Source organism: Panthera leo, chromosome B4, assembly GCF_018350215.1.
Source record: "Panthera leo isolate Ple1 chromosome B4, P.leo_Ple1_pat1.1, whole genome shotgun sequence".
NCBI lineage: Eukaryota > Metazoa > Chordata > Mammalia > Carnivora > Felidae > Panthera > Panthera leo.
Window position 1 is genome coordinate 25,629,396 of NC_056685.1, and position 17,793 is coordinate 25,647,188.

The 17,793-nt window shown below is 37.9% G+C and overlaps 1 protein-coding gene across 4 annotated transcripts in view; it reads right to left on the minus strand.

Moving 5' to 3' along the window:
• The window catches only part of MPP7 (membrane palmitoylated protein 7), a 279,215-nt gene that overhangs the window by 216,724 nt on the left and 44,698 nt on the right, over positions 1 to 17,793 (minus strand). For 2 of the 4 annotated variants that reach the window (XM_042945206.1, XM_042945202.1), the window contains exon 1: positions 16,873 to 16,945. The exons of the other annotated variants lie outside the window; for them this stretch is intronic. The gene's annotated coding sequence lies outside the window, so the exon portion shown is untranslated. Of the gene's footprint in view, positions 1 to 16,872; positions 16,946 to 17,793 lie in introns of those variants that run through there. 4 annotated transcript variants of the gene reach the window in all.

The window sequence follows — 17,793 nt, forward strand, 5'->3', positions numbered from 1 at the left end:
GATGAGCTTATTCATATATTTTCAGATTCCACCTTGAAACTCCTTTTAATAAACAACCAGGCAATGAGTTTTGGGGTTGTACCATAGAATCTCCACAATTCACTGAACGGGCTATTAAAATACTCTCCCTTTTCCATCTGCAGATCTGTGTGATTTTTTTTTTCATATCTTTCAACCAAAATACACAGCAACAAATTAAAAAATACACAGGTATGGAAATAATAGTCTATTAATCCAGGTACCAGAGAAATTCCCAACTTACTAATGTTTTCCCTTTTGGGAAGCAAGTTATTTTTCATAAAAATGTTATTTATGTTAACACATAACAAGTTTAATATTGCTATTTTTTTTTTAAGATTTTAAGTAATCTCTACACCCAATGTGGGACTTGAACTCACAACCCTGAGACCAAGAGTCACATGCTCTACTGACTGAGCCAGCCAGGCACCCCTAATATTTATTTTTAAATGAACTGAAATAATTTTTTACTCAGATTTAATATCCAATATGGTAAACAGCATATAATGCACATAAATAAAATTCTTTGAAGTGTTTAATAATTTTTAAGAGTGTAAAAAGGTCCAGGGGTGCCTAGGTGGCTCGGGTGGTTGAGCGTCTGACTCTTCATTTTGGCTCAGGTTATGATCCCAGGGTCGTGGGATCAAGCCCCACACTGGGCTCTGTGCTGAGCGTGAAGCCGGCTTGGGATTCTCTCTCTCTCTCCCCCTCTCTCCACCGTCTGCCCCTCTCTCCAGCTCATGCTCTCTCTAAACATAAAAACAAATTTTCAAAAAGAGTGTAAAAAGTTCACGGACCCTAAAAGTTGAGAACTGCTAATCTATGCCAGTGATAAGCAAACATTTCCTGCAAAAGGCAGACAGTGAATATTTTAGCCTTTGTGGTCCCTATAGTGTTGGTCTCAACATAGACAACACATAAATGAGTTTGGTATGACTTTGTTCCTGTGGTATTTTATTTCCAGAAACAGAGAGGGGCTGAGTTTGCTGACCATTATTCTATGCCATGACACCCTAATCTGCTAGTGACTTGAAGATCTAAAATTAGCATGCTTTCCAGTAACATTTTTTTTGGTAATTATTTAAATATTCAAAGGAAATGAGTTTTTTAAAACCACTTCCATTGTTTAATGCAGAAATGCATGCAAAATAACAGATACAGATTTGCAAACTAGACCGTTCCTAATCATACACAAAATCATATCTGAATTTCATCTATTCCAAGAATATTATAATCTGTCCGTACACATAGAAAATTAAGACTCATTTAAAACTGGCAACCTGTTAGGGTGCTCTACATTAAAAAAATATGTTTTTTATGATCAAACACACACAAAAAATTCTAGCTCCAGGTAAAGGGAAAAAATATGAAAAATTAAAAACACCCTCCATTTTACAAACTCAAGAGGGTTCCATTGTTATATGACACAAGCTTCATATTATTTCCTTTCCATAAATACCTAAGCAACAGAAAAAGTAGAATCCCACTGAAAGAATCCTGTAAAACTTTACACTGAAAAGAGGAGAAATGCTGCTTTAGAATCCCCAGGCCAAGACACCAGGTTGTAAGGCCACCAGGAAAGTCTACAAGGAGCACTGGCCCTGCTCGTCCAAAAGGGGCATTAAGCACATGGCAGAGCTGACCCTGGTCAGGGGTCTTGGAGAGAAGGCACACACTGTCACACTCAATTCCTGCCCCCTCCCCCCCCACCGGAAGTACAGGTGTAATGCATGAACTGACACTCACAAGCAATGAGCTCCTTCCAGACTCTGCAAACCATCTACAGCAAATTAGTGCATCACAAGCCCAGTGTTTTCCCTCAGATCTTTCTCAAGTAAAACCAGCAGCATTTCTAGAGTTGTGCACATCCCCCACCTCTCACAATGGGACGCTTTTTTTTGGACGACGGCTTTTTTTTCATTATGTTTATGCCCTACCATCCACCGCTAAAGAATCATGGATAGTTTTCAAGAGTATACCATGAACCATAAATGACCCACTTTTTTTTTTTTCTGTGTTTTAGCACTTTCCTCTAATGGTCAGGGCAGGGGAGAATGATAACTTCCTATTTTCCTTGACCAATTCTCAATTCCAGAGCCATCCCAGCATTCCACCTGTTTTCTCTTAAGTCTTCTCTATGGGAAAAAAACCAATCTTGTAGTTGTTTTCAATAATTAAGATACATCAGTATAATTTTCTATTTTTCTCGGGCTTAAATCACCTGACTACATTCCTTTAAGGAAGGAAGCCATACCATCATGTGTCCTTAAAAACTGAAGCAGGGGACCTGGGTGGCTCAGTTGGTGAAGCATCCGACTTCAGCTCAGGTCGTGATCTCACACTTTGTGATTTCAAACCCTACATCGGGCTGTGCTGATGGCTTGGAGCCTGGAACCTGCTTCGGTTTCTGTGTCTCCCTCTCTCCCTGCCCCTCCTCCACTCACACTTTGTCTCTCTCTCTCTCAAAAATAAACATTAAATAAAAGACTGCATAATGAACCTTATTCAGAAGTACTTCTATACATGACTGGTTCCATTTCTCCATGAACTCCCTCTCCCTGCAAGGTCAGAATAACCCCATGAGTTTACTTATAGGGAAGAAAGCACCACCTAATGAGAGCACAGAGTTTGAAATGAGACAGACCTGCTCTGCCATACTGACTCCTGGTCTTGGCCAGACTATTTAACGAAATGAGATTAAATGCAATGACATCACTAAAACACCTGACAGCAGCCAATCAACAGATGACAGCTTTATTAACACTTTCGACTTCATCTATTTCTCATTTCCTCTAATCTACCAAACTTTTAAAGGTCCTATAATAAAAAGAATACAGGCTTTGGTGAGAGACCGGTCTCTTGATTCTACCATGTACTATATGCACAGCTTACAAGGTATGAGATCTTGGGAAACCAGTAAAATACCAATTTAAGTTACATATATGTTTGTATATAAGCATATATAAAGTATAACTATATATATGTATATATATAGTGACATTAAGTGCATACAACTTCCCAGACATTAGATTAAAAACTCAACATGTACTATTTCATTTAATTCTTACAATAATCCTCTAATGTAAGCACTATTATCATTTTACAGAGGAGGAAACTGAATTTTAAGCAACTTGCCCTAAGCCCACAGCTGGAAAGAATTCTAATGTCAGTATGTATGGATCTAATGTCCATACTGCCCATCACCCTACACAACGCTGCCCCTTAACTCTCTTATTTAACCGCTCCCATTCAGTTTTCTCAGCTGTCAAACAGAAATACCATTTTTGACTCACTCAACTTTTTTTTTGGGGGGGGAGCTATATGAAACAATGTATCTAAGGCATGAGAAACACACTCACTAGATTTTCAAATATTAGCTCCCTCCTTCCCACAACCTTTCCTTTAATACCCTTGTTTTTATGTTATGCTGTTTATTTATAAATAAGAAAATTCATTTCATGTCCACATTCTCTAGCTTGCTCTTCAGTCCCCTGATCATGCCTTCTCGGACTGACCACCCAAAACCTCCAGTCGGTTCAGAAAACAATATTCCCAGCCTTCAATCCATTGATTTTGAACACTTAGGGCGACACCACATCTACAAACTTCATACCCTATTTATAGCCACAGATATTTCCAGAAATCTGTCACATTTTGCAAGGCGGCTAAGGATATTGTTCTTCTCTGTTCTATACAGTAAATAATCGAATATGTTAGAAGCTCAAGAACATGATTCAGACTCTACTGAATCTTATTAACTAAATGTCACCACAGCGCTGTCTACAATTCCTAGTAATTTCAAAATTACATGAAAAGCCTAAAAATAAATCAGCCAACCAAACAAGCCTTATTAAAATTATATATCACTTCCTATTTAAATTAACATGCACAAAAATAGAATAAACCTATGTTTACTAAAGAGCTACATTTAACATCAAATTATAAATTACCAAAAATCTAGCCCTTTAGCAATAAAGCCTCTAATAGTAACACAGTCTCAATTATCTGTACAGGTATGGTAAAACAGGTAAAATACCCTAACAATGACAGGACTTAAAAACCAAATGTATACAGGAACTGACATCAGCAAGATGGTGAATAGAAAACCCCAGGTCCTTGTTCTCTTAGGAGAAACTTGTTCCCTTGTTCCCTTAGGAGAAACTTGACAACAATATAAAGACCTTTAACAATCTATTTTAAACTGATAACTTTAATTGTATACAAAAATTCTACTCCTTTACGTTTCTGTTCCCCCTTCCCCACTGTATGTTATTGAGGTCACAAATTGCATCTTTCTATTTTGTGTGTCTTTTAACATAGATTTATACTTTAATGCTTTTGCCTTTTAAATTCTACAAAAGAATTGAAAGTGATTTATGCGCCAACATTACAATACCATAGGATTCTATATTTGCCCAGATACTACCAGAGAGCTTTATATTTTCATATGGTTTTGTGTTGTTGTTTAGTGTCTTTTTTTTTTTCTCCAGTTGACTGACTCAGTTGGAAGAGCATGGAACTCTTGATCTCAGGGTCATCTCCACATTAGGTGGAGAGATTATTTAAATAAATAGAACTTAAAAAAAAATAAAATAGATTGTTAAAACCCAAAGATGTTTTATGTAATTCCCATAAAACCGCAAAGAAAATATCTATAGAATATACACAAAAGCCAATGAAAAGGGAATCAAAGTGACTATAAAAGAAAAACCCATTAAAACATAAAGAAAAGGTAGTAATAAAGGAAAAGAGGGACAAAAAAGTTATAAGACACAGAGAAAACAAGAAAATGGGCATATAAACCCTCTTTTATCAGTAATCACTTTAAATGTAAATGGACTAAACTCTCTAATCAAAAGACATAATAGCAGAATGACTGAATGGACTAAAAAAACAAGACCAACCATATACTGTCTACTAGAGACTCACTTTAGATCTAAGGACACACACAGGTTGAAAGTGAAAAGATGAGAAAAAGATATCCCAAGCAAATACTAACCAAAAGACAGCAGGGTGGCCATACTAAAAGACAAACAGACTAAGTCAAAAACTATAATGAAATACAGTCAGACAGTATATAATAATAAAAAGGTCAATTCACCAAGAAACTATGGCAGTTATAAATACCCCTGACAGCACAACTCCTAAATATATGAAGCAAACAGTGACAGAACTGACAGGTGAAAGAGACATCAACAGTAACAGACTTCAATGTCATTCTTTCAATAGAAAGAACAACCAGACAGAAAATCAATGAGGGAAGAGAGGACTTGAACAATACTGTAGACCAAAAGCACCTAAAAATCCTATACAGAACACTCTCTTCAACAACAAAACACACATTTTTCTCAAGTACACATGGAACATTTTCCAGGACAGACCACATGTTAGACCACAAAACAAGTCTTACAAATTTAAGAAGTCTGAACTCATACCAAGTATCTTTTCTGACCTCAATGGAATGAAAGCAGAAATCAAAAACAGAAGGAAAAATAAAAATCCACAAATATGTGGAAATTAAGCAACACACTTAAATAACCAGTGGGCCAACATAATAAAGGCCATATATAAAAAGTTCACAGCTAACATCATACTCAATGGTACAAGACTGAAAGCTTTTCCTCTAAGATGAACAAAGTATTGATGCCCACTCATGCTACTTCTATTCAACACAGCACTAGACGCCATAATCGCTTTGCAATTTGGCAAGAAAAATAAATAAATAAAAGGCAGCATAATGATTAGGAAGGAAGAAGGAAAATTATCTCGGTTCACAGATGACATTATGTGATCTTATATGCAGAAACCCCAAAAGATTCCACACACAGACACAAATTATTAGTACTAAACAAATTCAGCAAAGTTGCAGGATACAAAAATCAACACACACACACACACACACACACACACACACACACACACACAAATCAACTGACTTTTCAAACACAAACCACAAGCAACCCAAAAAGAAAATTAAGAAAATAATCACATTCATAATAGCATCAAAAAGAATGAGATACTCAGGAATAAATTCAACCAGAAAGGTTGAAAGACCTGTAAGATTGAAAAACTGCTGAAAGAAATTAAAGAAGATGCAAATAAACAGAAAGACATCTGTGTTCACTGACTGGAAAACTTAAAAGTGTTAAAATGTCCATCTACCTGAACAATCTACACATCCATTACAATCCTTACCAAAAAAAATCCTAATGACATTTTTGCAGAAATAGAAAAACTACCCTCAAATTCACATGGGATCTCAGAGAACTCTGAAAACCCAAACAATACTGAGAAAGAAGAAAAATTTCAAGGCCTCACAATTCCTGATTTCAAAACATATTACAAAGCTACAGTAATCAAAACAGTGTGGTACTGACATAAAGACAGACATACAGACCAATGAAACAGAATAGAGAACCCAGAAAAAAACTCTCAGGCATGTAGTCAAATGATCTTCAACCAAGGTGCCAGGACTATTCAACAGGGAAAGGACAATCTCTTCAACAAGTGTTGGCAAAACTGAATATCCACATGCAAAAAAATTATGTTGGATGCTTACCATACATCATATATAAAGCTAATGCAAAATAAAAACCTAAACATAAGACCTAAAATGAGAAAACTCTTAAAAACAAAACAGGGGAAAACCTTCATGACATTGAATCTGGTAATGATGTCTTGGATATGACACCAAAAGCACATGCAAGAAAGGCAAAAATAATGAATGGAACTACAGAAAACTTAAAAAACTTCTCAGAACCAAAGTAAACAACAGAGTGAAGAGACAACCTACAGAATAGAAAAAAATACTTGCAAATCATATATCTGACAAGGGATTAACATCCAAAATATATTAAAAGTGCCTAAAACTCAAAAAAATAAATACATGAGCAAAGTACTTGAACAGACATTTCTTCAACAAGCACATGAAAAGATGTTCAACATCATTAATTAAAGAGAGTGCAAATCAAAATCACAAAGAGATAACACTTCACACCCATTTACTATTAAAAAAAAAAAAACACCTAGAAGATAACAACTATTGGGAATAATGTAGAGAAACTGAAACCCTGCACACTGTTGGTGGGAATTTATAATGGTGCAGCCACTATGGAAAACAGTATGAAAGGTCCTCACAAAACTTACAATGGAATTACCACATGACCCAGCACAACCCCTTCTGTTTATATACCCAAAAGAATCGAAAGGAGGATCTCAAAGAGACATTTGCAAATCCATGTTCATTGCAGTGTTAACAATAGGCAAGAGGTTAAAGCAAATCAAATCCTCATCAAGAGATGAACAAAATGTGGCATACACACACACACACACACACACACACACACACACACACACACGAGTATTATTTACCTTAAAGAAGAAGGAAACCCTGTCACGTGCTACAATGTGAGTGAAACTTGAGGACGTTGTATTAAGTGAAATAAGCCAGCCAGGAAAAGAAAACTACTGTGCAATGGCACTTATATGAGGTATCTAAAGTAGCCAAACTCCTAGAAACAGAAAATAGAATGGTGGTTGGTAGGGGATAGGAGAAATGGAGAGTTGTTTCATGTGTACAGAGCTTCAGTTTTGCCATATAAAAAGGTTCTGGAGATCTGTTACACAACAATGTCAAAATACTTACTACTCCTGAACTGTACCCTTAAGAACAGTTAATAGGGTGAATTTTAGGTATGCACTTTGCCACAACTAAAAAAAAAAAAAAAAAAAAAAAAAAAAAAAAAGTGCAACACTTGAAGACAGGCTAAGGAAGAAATGAAATCACTGCAAACTAATAGTAGCCAGAACAGTTGCCCAATAATCCAAAGACTATTATCAGAGATGGAAAAGCTTAATTCTACCAACAAGCAAATGGACGGAAGCAACATTGGCAAATACAAGCCAGCCTTCATAGCGGAGCCCGCACGGCAGTCTTGGAACTCAAGGCTGAAGCACACAAAGCACTGTTGTAGTTAAACTCACAAACACTTTGTCAGACAGGAGGTACTAATACCAGAGGATCAGACTATAAATTGGGGCACAATAAACGGTTTTAAACATCCCTACCAATTATAAATGACAACCCAATTGCTATACCAAAGTAGATAATGTAGTAAACTTAATGACACTCGTTTATTTTTGGAATTTTTTCTGTGATTAGACAGTGGTGCCTACCCCACAATATTTCTGTGACTTCTCCCCTTCCAGGCACATGGGAAGAGAAGTGTGTTTCCCCATGCCCTCAAAGTTGAGGTCTTAGGACTTGCCTTAACTAATAAAAAGAAAGCATCAGGTCGGTCACTCCCAGGAAGACACAACACTTAGGAGCCATGGCGAGATTCTTGTATCTCCTCTTTCCCAAGCTGTCCAATGTTCAACAGAATGGCACCTCCATCAGCTCAAGTACTGACAGAGAATGCCATGGAGCTGAGTGCCCCACCAACGTGTAAGGGACAGACAGCACGAGCAAGAAATGAACAGCTGTTGCTCTTGTTTGTCGCTAAAGCACAGCCTAACTCCTCCTGACATGTTGGTCATTTGCAAAAATCAATATATAATTTTTAAGTGATATAAGTCATCCAGTCTAAGTACTTACATTATTTGCTAGGTACTAATTAATACTGTGTGGCTTAAAAATAGTTCCCAAAAATATAGTCTGCTAAAAACCTCTGCAATGAACCCGGATATTTACAAATGTGATTTCATGTGTTTACTAACTTGACAACAGAAATCATGCAAATTGTCTAGGTTTGTTAGTTTCTCGGGCCCTAAAGTATAGCTATAAAAAATAAGCTTTCCAAAAGTCAATTCTTACTTGTAAAATATTTATGATATCAATGTTGTTTTAAGTCTTGTTTGTGTTTTTTGTGTTTTTTTTGAGGGAGAGACAGAGACAGTGTAAGCAGTGGAGGGGCAGAGAGAGAGAGGGAGGGAGAGAATCCCAAGCAGGAGGTTCTGTCAGCACAGAACCCTGGGGGGGGGGGGGGGGGGGGGGGGCTTGATTTCACGAACTAGGAGATCATGACCTGAGCTGAAATCAAGAGTTGGATGCTTAACCAACAGAACCACCCATGTGCCTCTAAACGTTAATCATTATTTTCTAATTAGGGACAGCACTAAAGAGAGAAACTAAATGTGATACATAGCGGTTGTTCATGCACATTTACATATGTATTTTTTAAAGCTATCACAGATCATGAAAGAAAATATGCAATCCAAAAGCAATATTCACGTATAATACAAACAACTTTATATTGTCCATGGTGGCCTGTCCCTACACTCTTAAAGGAAATCCTCATTTTCTTGCATAGGAGTTTATGTTCATAACATACTCATTTACTTTAACAGTTTCCAAAACTGAAAACAAACGGGAGTCAGTCCCTTAGAGCAGAATTCAAAACCCGATTCTTATGTTATACAGAAAAATAGTGAATGCTGTATTAACAAAAAGAGAATCTGTTCTGCATTGGCCGTTCACGTGTTACATGACAGAGAATCTCATGCTTGGAGCCTGTTATACCCAAGGGTAGCTTTGAGAGTATTTCATTGTTCATATACCTTTTAATGCTATTTTCTTCAACTCCATCAATATTTAGACTTCCTTAATATTAGTTCCTGGGATCTACTTTGTAAATCTCCAATTCGCATATCACAGCTCTGAAAAGGATTATTTTCATTTCCAGAGCGAAACAAATGAATGGAAAAGGGAAAAAAGTTACCATTTCCAAAGTTTCGTGGGAAGATGGAACAAAAATTAAGTTGCCAAGAAAAGTAACATGCCAGTCATTGTTCAAAACCATGGGAAACGTGGACACAAGAGAACCTTTCAAGAGCTTTTGAGCCTTTGAGGGGACTCAGACACACTTACACCAACACGCTCTGGAAAGATACAACATGATAAGGAGAAAACTCACTTTGCAGTTTATCTACGTGAAGAAATCTTAGGATTGGAAGGGTCTGACTGAGGAGACAGTGTGTGCAGGGACAGAAAAAAAAATACCACATGGAAGCCAGCTGTCAGTCACCTCCTATGTACACATTCTTTTTTTTTTTTTTTTTTTAATGTTTATTTTTGAGAGGGAGGAAGAAGGGGGGGCGGGGCACAGAGGATTCAATGCAGCTCTGCACCGACAGCACAAAGCCCAGTGTGGGGCTCAAACTCATGAACCATGAGATCATGAGCTGAGCTGAAATCAAAGTTGGACGCTTGATCGACTGAGCCACCCCGGCGCCCCTCCTATTCACACATTCTTGAGACAGACACACAGGAAACGGCAAATGGCGCACTGTGCACATCGGCATCGCTCAAGTGGTTCAAGTCTCACAGGTCTTTCCCCAAATGGCATCTTAGCGGAGTCCCTTCCTAAAGTCTCCACCACCCCCCCCCACTCCCCCCACCACTTAATGTTTCTTCTTAGTGCTTATCACACCCTGTGATGTAGATTTCATTTATCTTGTCTATCGTTCAGTGTTTCCTACTCTGACATAAGCGACAAGAGGGCAGGGACTTCTATCTGTTGCTCACTATTGCCTGCCGTTAATAGCTGGCTCCACAAACATTCATTGAAGGAATGAGCGTCTGGCCTCTCTACCAATTATAGCTACGATAATATCATACGAGGTGTTCTGTGTGCCTTATCCCCTTCCCAGTCGTCCCGCCCAAAGGAGGAAGACTTCCTAATCTCACTGATCATAACGTAAAACACTTACTAGACCAAAGGTGTAGCAGGCAAATTCCCCTACTAATTAAAGATACTTAAGGACTGGCCCCTATGTCCAGTGCCCTTTGGCATTTCCGGCTTCCTCCTCTCCCCACCGCCACCTATGCTGGCGCCAGTCAGCTTGCCTCCTTTTCACTCTCTGCATCACACGGGGGTTGAATCACACCCGTGCTCGATGCACACCTGTCTCACACAAACATCCACCGATCTGGGCCTTCACACGGTTCAAGGGCCCAGCCCTTCTTCCTCCTTGTGGGAGAAGGCTGGTCAGCCCCTCTATAACCACCTTTTTTTTTCCTTTCCATGGAGAAGCTTGGCATGGACCATTGCCTCAGCCAAGAACAATGCCCACTGTCTACTATTGTATTTGAATTTTTTTTTCTGATTAAAAAGTTTTCTAAGTTTAAGTTTCCATTTAAAACGGAATAGCATGGACCATTTTTCCATCTCCTGAAAGTCTCAAAAAGAGAAGAGGAAAAATACTACAGAAACCACAAATTAGTCATGGTAAACCAAGCCTTTGTGCCTATGTGGCACCTCTTACTAGATATAACAGAACGCATTATCTTTAACCCCTAAATCCTAAACTCTCCTGATTTTATCCCCTGAACATCTCTCCCCTGATGTCCTTATTTTGGAGAGATGCTTGCTTAAATATTTGGGAATGCAGAGTAATGAGATCTGCAACTTACTCTAAAATACTTCCATAGAAAAACAGGGAGGGGGGGGGTGTCAGTGGAGAGGGCGAGGGAGATAGGAAGTGCAATGTGACACAATGTTACTAATTGTTGGCTCTAAGCTGGGCATATGGGTATTTAGTGTACTGTTCTATCTTTTCTGTATGTTTGAAAGTTATGTGATAAAAAGCTTTTTGCAAAAAAAACAAAAACAAAAACAAAAACAAACTTCCAAGTCCTATCCTAGAACTGGTCAGTCCCCATGTCAACCCCTCCCCTCCCGTACACTGCTGTCTGCATCATCTTTCTATGGCACCTAAATGATCACATTATTATTCGAAACAGAACTATCTGAAGACTCAAGGGCACTTTTTATGATACAGTTTAAATTCCCTAAAAGGATACGTGCCCCCTGTCTTTAACAGTTTCCTTCATTGCAAAAGGCACAGCAACACCCTCTCAAGTTTCCTATAAAGTTACCCACGGATCCCTGAACACGCCATGTTATTTCACGCCTCTGTGTAACTTGCTCACTCTACTTCCTCCACTTGCTTCAAAATATGGGTTAAATTGTACATAACTGCATGTTTGTCATCATGTGGCCTACTGTTGAGCAGCGTCAGCACAAAGGAGCATCATGAGGGACAAGACAGTCTACAGTACACATTTGTATCTGCTCTTATTCAAACTTGTAGATTATCGTTCAGCAATTCCTTTCGACATCAGCAGAGGGCGCCATCATTTCACTTTTAACAAGGAAAATTAAGGTCCTGCTAACAAAAGCACCTTGCATGACTTCATATGCAGCGTTAAAGCTCCAAAAAATATATTTTCCTAACAAAGAGGGAATTTGAAAATGAACACGTCCAGTGTCAAAGTGAACAAATGGAGCTGTTTTGTTTTCAAAAGAAACGTCACTGAACCAACAATTTAAGTTGCAGGAATTTATCCTAAGAAATAATCACAGAAGTATGCAGTAATCTAAAAATACAATGAGAAAAGGTTCGAGTTGTTAATGACACTGTCTTCACTGCAGAGTTATGGCTTCATTCACAATATCAACGTGGAATGGACTGTAAGGCATTGACCGATATTTTGACTTCAATCTATCCACACCAATGCAAGGACCCTCTACTCCCCACCACACCACCTCTTTATTCAAACTTTTAAGATGTTTTATTTTTGGCCTTCTGGTCTATACTTTCCTAAGCTAGTTCCTAGCCCACCTTTAGTTTTGGTTCTGCAGTTCCAGAAAGGTATTGACGACTGACAGTGACTACGTTTTAGACAGGACCGTAGATATCAGATCTTCTGGTACTTTCAAAATTCATCTGCACCTTTTGTGAGTTAACGTGTATATTGCTTATAGTTGTCATAATTTATCAAAATCCTATAATCTACACAGTATTTTATCAGGCTACAATAGGGTATATACCAAACTATAAACATACTTTGATTGGATTATCTTAAAATCAATTTCTACTTCTAAAATTCCAAATCTATCCATCTAGGTTTTATTCTGTGGTTTTACTCATTACCTTTGGGGACTCAAGTACACAAGGGCACGTCTTACTCAAGAGTATTCTGAAGCAGGCATCTCCCTGTATAAACTGTAATCATTGTTACAGTTCAGCCTCATCTGGAAGGATGGAGGTTGGGAATGAAAAACAATGGAACCACCAGGGTACCCAGGAAGTTTATTAAGCTTTCTGGAAGAAGATGTTAAGCATCAGTTATTATTCAAGCCTGGGTCATCATACCAGGAAGCTGGCATCAGTTCTCATGCATACAGTCTCCCCGTTAGGGTCCTCCACTTTTCCAGACAACTTGCTACTAGTCAGTCATTGCTCTCTTCAACAGGTAATAGGTAAAAAAAAAAAAAAAAAAAAAAAAAAAAAAAAAAAAAAAAAAAAAAAAAAAATGCAAGAACTGTGTCTGTATGTGAAAAGCATCAGCAGGCAACCAGGTAAGACTGTCTTCCAAGTTGGTAAAACCATCTCTTATGGGTGAAAACTCAAGGGACACTTAGGACTATCTGAAATCTGAGCAGGCAGATGACATTACAAAGTGAATAATCTCCTGATCAGAAAAGTGACCATTCCTGACATACCTGTCCAGCAGAAACCCACACACACCTGACAGCTACAAGTGTATACTGATTCCTAAAAAGAGTCTCTTATTTGCATGTCTTTAAAGGTTAGACTAATTTTTATTATGTCTAGCAAAAGGAAAAAAAAAAAACTAAGCTGAGAGGGAGAGATGTATTAAAACGCCGAGGAGAGCGGTCAGCTACAAATGGCGTAAGCGTTGCCGGAAAAAAGCTCATGTGGTTAGCCAGGTAAACGTAAAAAAGAAAAAAGGCCTATAAAAGACAAGGACTCCTACTTCTCTGCAGCCTAAGAAATTGGGCCAGACTAGAGGACTGGATTGATCAGAAAGAGGAAAACAAATTCGTGCTACCACTATCTCAACATCAAGGAAACCTGTAAACATCATGTAGAAAATGGGTTTGCTAATTACTTCTCCTGACTACTGGGACAGGCCTCTCTCAAGACTTTCAATGAAAAATTCTTCCTCCTTAATCTCTGCAACAGTTACACAAAGTGAACCAAGCAATGTGTCCACTTGATAGCTCCACACATCCTTTCCTAATTATTAAAAAGATACTCTTGCAAGGTCTATGTGAATTATCTTCAGTGCATTCTAATCTCTTTGGATTAAGACAATGACAAGGTCTCAAGAAGATTCTTTTTACTCTCCCCTAAACCAACCTAAGAACATTTCTAAAACCATTAATCTCACCAACTAGCCAAGATTTCAAAGAGAAAAATCACAGCTGTCCAAGTTTCTTAGCAAGATTTTCTTAGCAAGAAAAATTTGCTAAGCTTGTCTTGTGGTTCAAGGGTTGTTTCTTTGCCCTAATCTGTGAAGAGTAATTTGCTATGGAGAGGAAAGAGTCAAGGAAAGGATTTGATAAAAGGTTACCATTTGGAAAGCAGTGACATTATTGTAACAAATGTTTAGATGAGCGAGGGATTACCTAAAACCATTGGGCTTCTGCTCCTAAATACTAATTTTGCAAGGCTATGACAAATATGACTAAATAAATTGGGACTGCATCTTCCTGAGTTAATAATTTGATCCTACTTTTTTGAAACTCAAGGATCCCTAGATTCGCTATACCTATGTAGTAAATAAAAAGACTAGAGATCATATTTAAAACCTACCAGACAGAATTAACCTTAGTAGCAATAAGTAGTACATAGATAGTCATAAAAGAGATTTACCCTGAAATGAAAACTTGGGCAGATTATATTAACTGAGTAATTGTGCTGCCTACACTCTAAGTAGTTCTTACAGCTGCAAGCATAGGAATGGCTGAGAGAAAAAACAAGGTAAGACCTGCTATCTTACTCATCGCTAGTTCACCGCTGGCTGTAAATCAAGGCAGCCTGCCCAAACACACAAACAACTTAATGACGACCTAAGGGAGAGCTGTTGAATTAATACAATCAGGAAACCCGCACAGAATTAAGGGAGAAACTGTTGAGGCCTCCCATGGAATTGCTATGTTGTATGGATCTGAAAATGATTAGAGAATGGGGGCATGAAGGGGGGGGGGAGGGTCCCAGCAGGAATCTGGGAATCAAATATGATACCTGAATTTGTTGTAAAATCACAACTAGAAATAACTGAATTTTCAGCATTCCCCACCCCCCATTATTCCCTAAATTTACACAGTCGTTCTAATACAGTCAACAGGTACTTTGGGGAGTAATACAGAAAAGGGATAGAAATGCATTTTTTTTAATGTTCATTTATTTTTGAGAGAGAGTGAGAGTCGGGGAGGGGCAGAGAGAGAGAGAGGAGGAGACAGAATCCGTAGCAGGCTCCAGGCTCTGAGCCCTTAGCACAGAGCCCGACAAGAGGCTCAAACCCACAAATCATGAGATCATGACCTGAGAGGAAGTCGGATGTTTAACCAACTGAGTCACCCAGGTGCCCCTAGGAATTTATTAAGTCTATAAATTTATTATTGAAATACTTTCCTAGTCAATTCTATGAATTAACACAATTCTAATCACAGAGCTCAAGGGATCAGAGTATCCTGATCCAGAAAAATACAGGAGCACTCTCATATTTGTGGGTTAAGTAACTAGGAATATTTCTAATCGTTGGTAGCTATATCCAAAAAAAGTCTGTGGAGAAGCACTGGGAGAAGGAGAGGAGAGGGATGGTAAATGTCACATTTAAGTTCAAGTATGTTACTTCTTTTAAGACTCTATATAAACTATATAGCCTATTGTATATAAACTATTCTATATCAACTATTCTTTGGACTTCAAGGAAGACCCTGAAAATGCTATCTGTACACAGTTGATTTTCTTGCTATGACTATCAGAAGCACACCTAACTAAAGGTCAGCTTAGCACATGAGGACCGTGAAAAGGGAGATTCTGGAATTCGGGACAATTGGGGAGAGCACGTGTAGACAAGGAAGAGGGAGGGCAGTGGTGGCTCACATGACAGGAAGGGGGAAGTGAGGGACTGAAGAGGAATCAGGGGCACGTATAATTCCTTCCAGATGACGACTGCAGGTGCTGTAGCTAAACCATCAGGATTACTGTCTTCCAGGCTATTTCTGCCAATTCCATATACCCTAACGCCTCCCAGGTTTGAAGTTAGCTTAAAAGGAAAAGCGTATTAATTCTAAGGATTCTAATAACAGGCAAATACACCAGAGAAATATTCTTCAGCCTGGATTCTACTCCTAGGACTTTTCACTATATACATAATTTACATGTGTCTGAAAACACAGATGTACATGAAAACTTAGTAATCATCATTGGCGACCAAAAAAAAAAAAAAAAAAAAAAAGGTAATGATCTAAAATGTTCTTAAATCAGGCAATGGTTTAAAAACTGGGGGTGCCTGGGTGGCTCAGTCGGTTAAGCATCCAACTTCTGCTCAGGTCATGATCTCATGGTTCATGAGTTCGAGCTCCGTTGTAGGGCTCTGTGCTGACAGCCTGGAGCCTGCTTCGGATTCTGTGTCTCCCTCTCTCTCTGCCCCTGCCCCTGCCCCACTCACATTCTGTGTGTGTGTGTCTCTCTCTCAAAAACAAACATTTAAAAAAATTTTTTTAAATGAATGAAAAGTGGAATAGGGAGGAGAGTTGGAATACAAAATGGAGCTAAATTTTCAGACTGTTTTTTGTACTTTTTAAAATTTCACAAGTCCTTCATTCAAGTCTTACTTACCTAATTAAAAACAAAGAATTATGCATGTTAGGCAATTATTTTTTAAATCAAATAACAATCATGACCCATGATTTCATTACAGGTCTCAAAGCCTATTTAAACTATCATTGTACTTAACACATTTATATAAGCATCTGTGTGTCTTTCCCCTCCATTAAACTATAAATTCCTTAAGAACAAAGATAAATAAATTACCTTCCACATTCCATGCACAGCAATGCTCATTAAGCATATACTGAGTGAACGACTAAATAAAAGTACATCTGACCCAAGGCTACATGTGTAACAACATAAGCACTTGGCTGAAGTCACAATTGTAAGTTCTCTGAGCTATGTCACCCTGACCAACGGAAAGGATAAAAATAGTTCTCAGAAACTGTATACTTTCATAAAGTTCCATAATCCCTTAGAAGATTCTAGGTTTCCTAGATCGAATTTATCCTTCACTAAGACTACCCACAGTAGATTAAAAATCAAATGACTCATCTGGAGAGTTAATTCCACTATGTAAAAGAAGCCAACACAGATCAGTGATACATGTCATGGCACAAATTGTGAGTATTATTATTTATCTGGTGCCTGGAAGGGAAATCAAGGCTTGGGTGATATAAATCAATTCTATTTCCCTTATATTCTATAATGATGATCAGGAAACAAAAATATTAGGGAATACTTAGTTAAATAAAGAATTTGTATGAAACTCCCAAAGAAAATCTTCTTAGATTTTTTTCATGAGAAATAGAAGCTTGTTTCTATGAATATAACTTTTTGTACATCAGGTTCTATACTTATACTGACCACATACTGAACAAGACACGGGATTTCTTCTAAATTCCTCATGGACCCCCATCAACAATAAACGTTATTCATACAATGTAATTAAACATTTTAAATCATTTTTATAATCATTCAACAATTTTAATAGGATTTCATATTTCCTATTTTTTCATAAATAAATGCACTTTGTGAGAATGCAAATAGACTTCAAATTCAAACTTTTCATATCAGGTTTTTTAAATTGACAGTAAGAGTCAGTGGTTTTCAAGAGGTAAGGGGGAGGAAGGCATAAATTAGCAGAAAACAGAATTTTTAGGGCAGTGACACTATTCCCTAGAA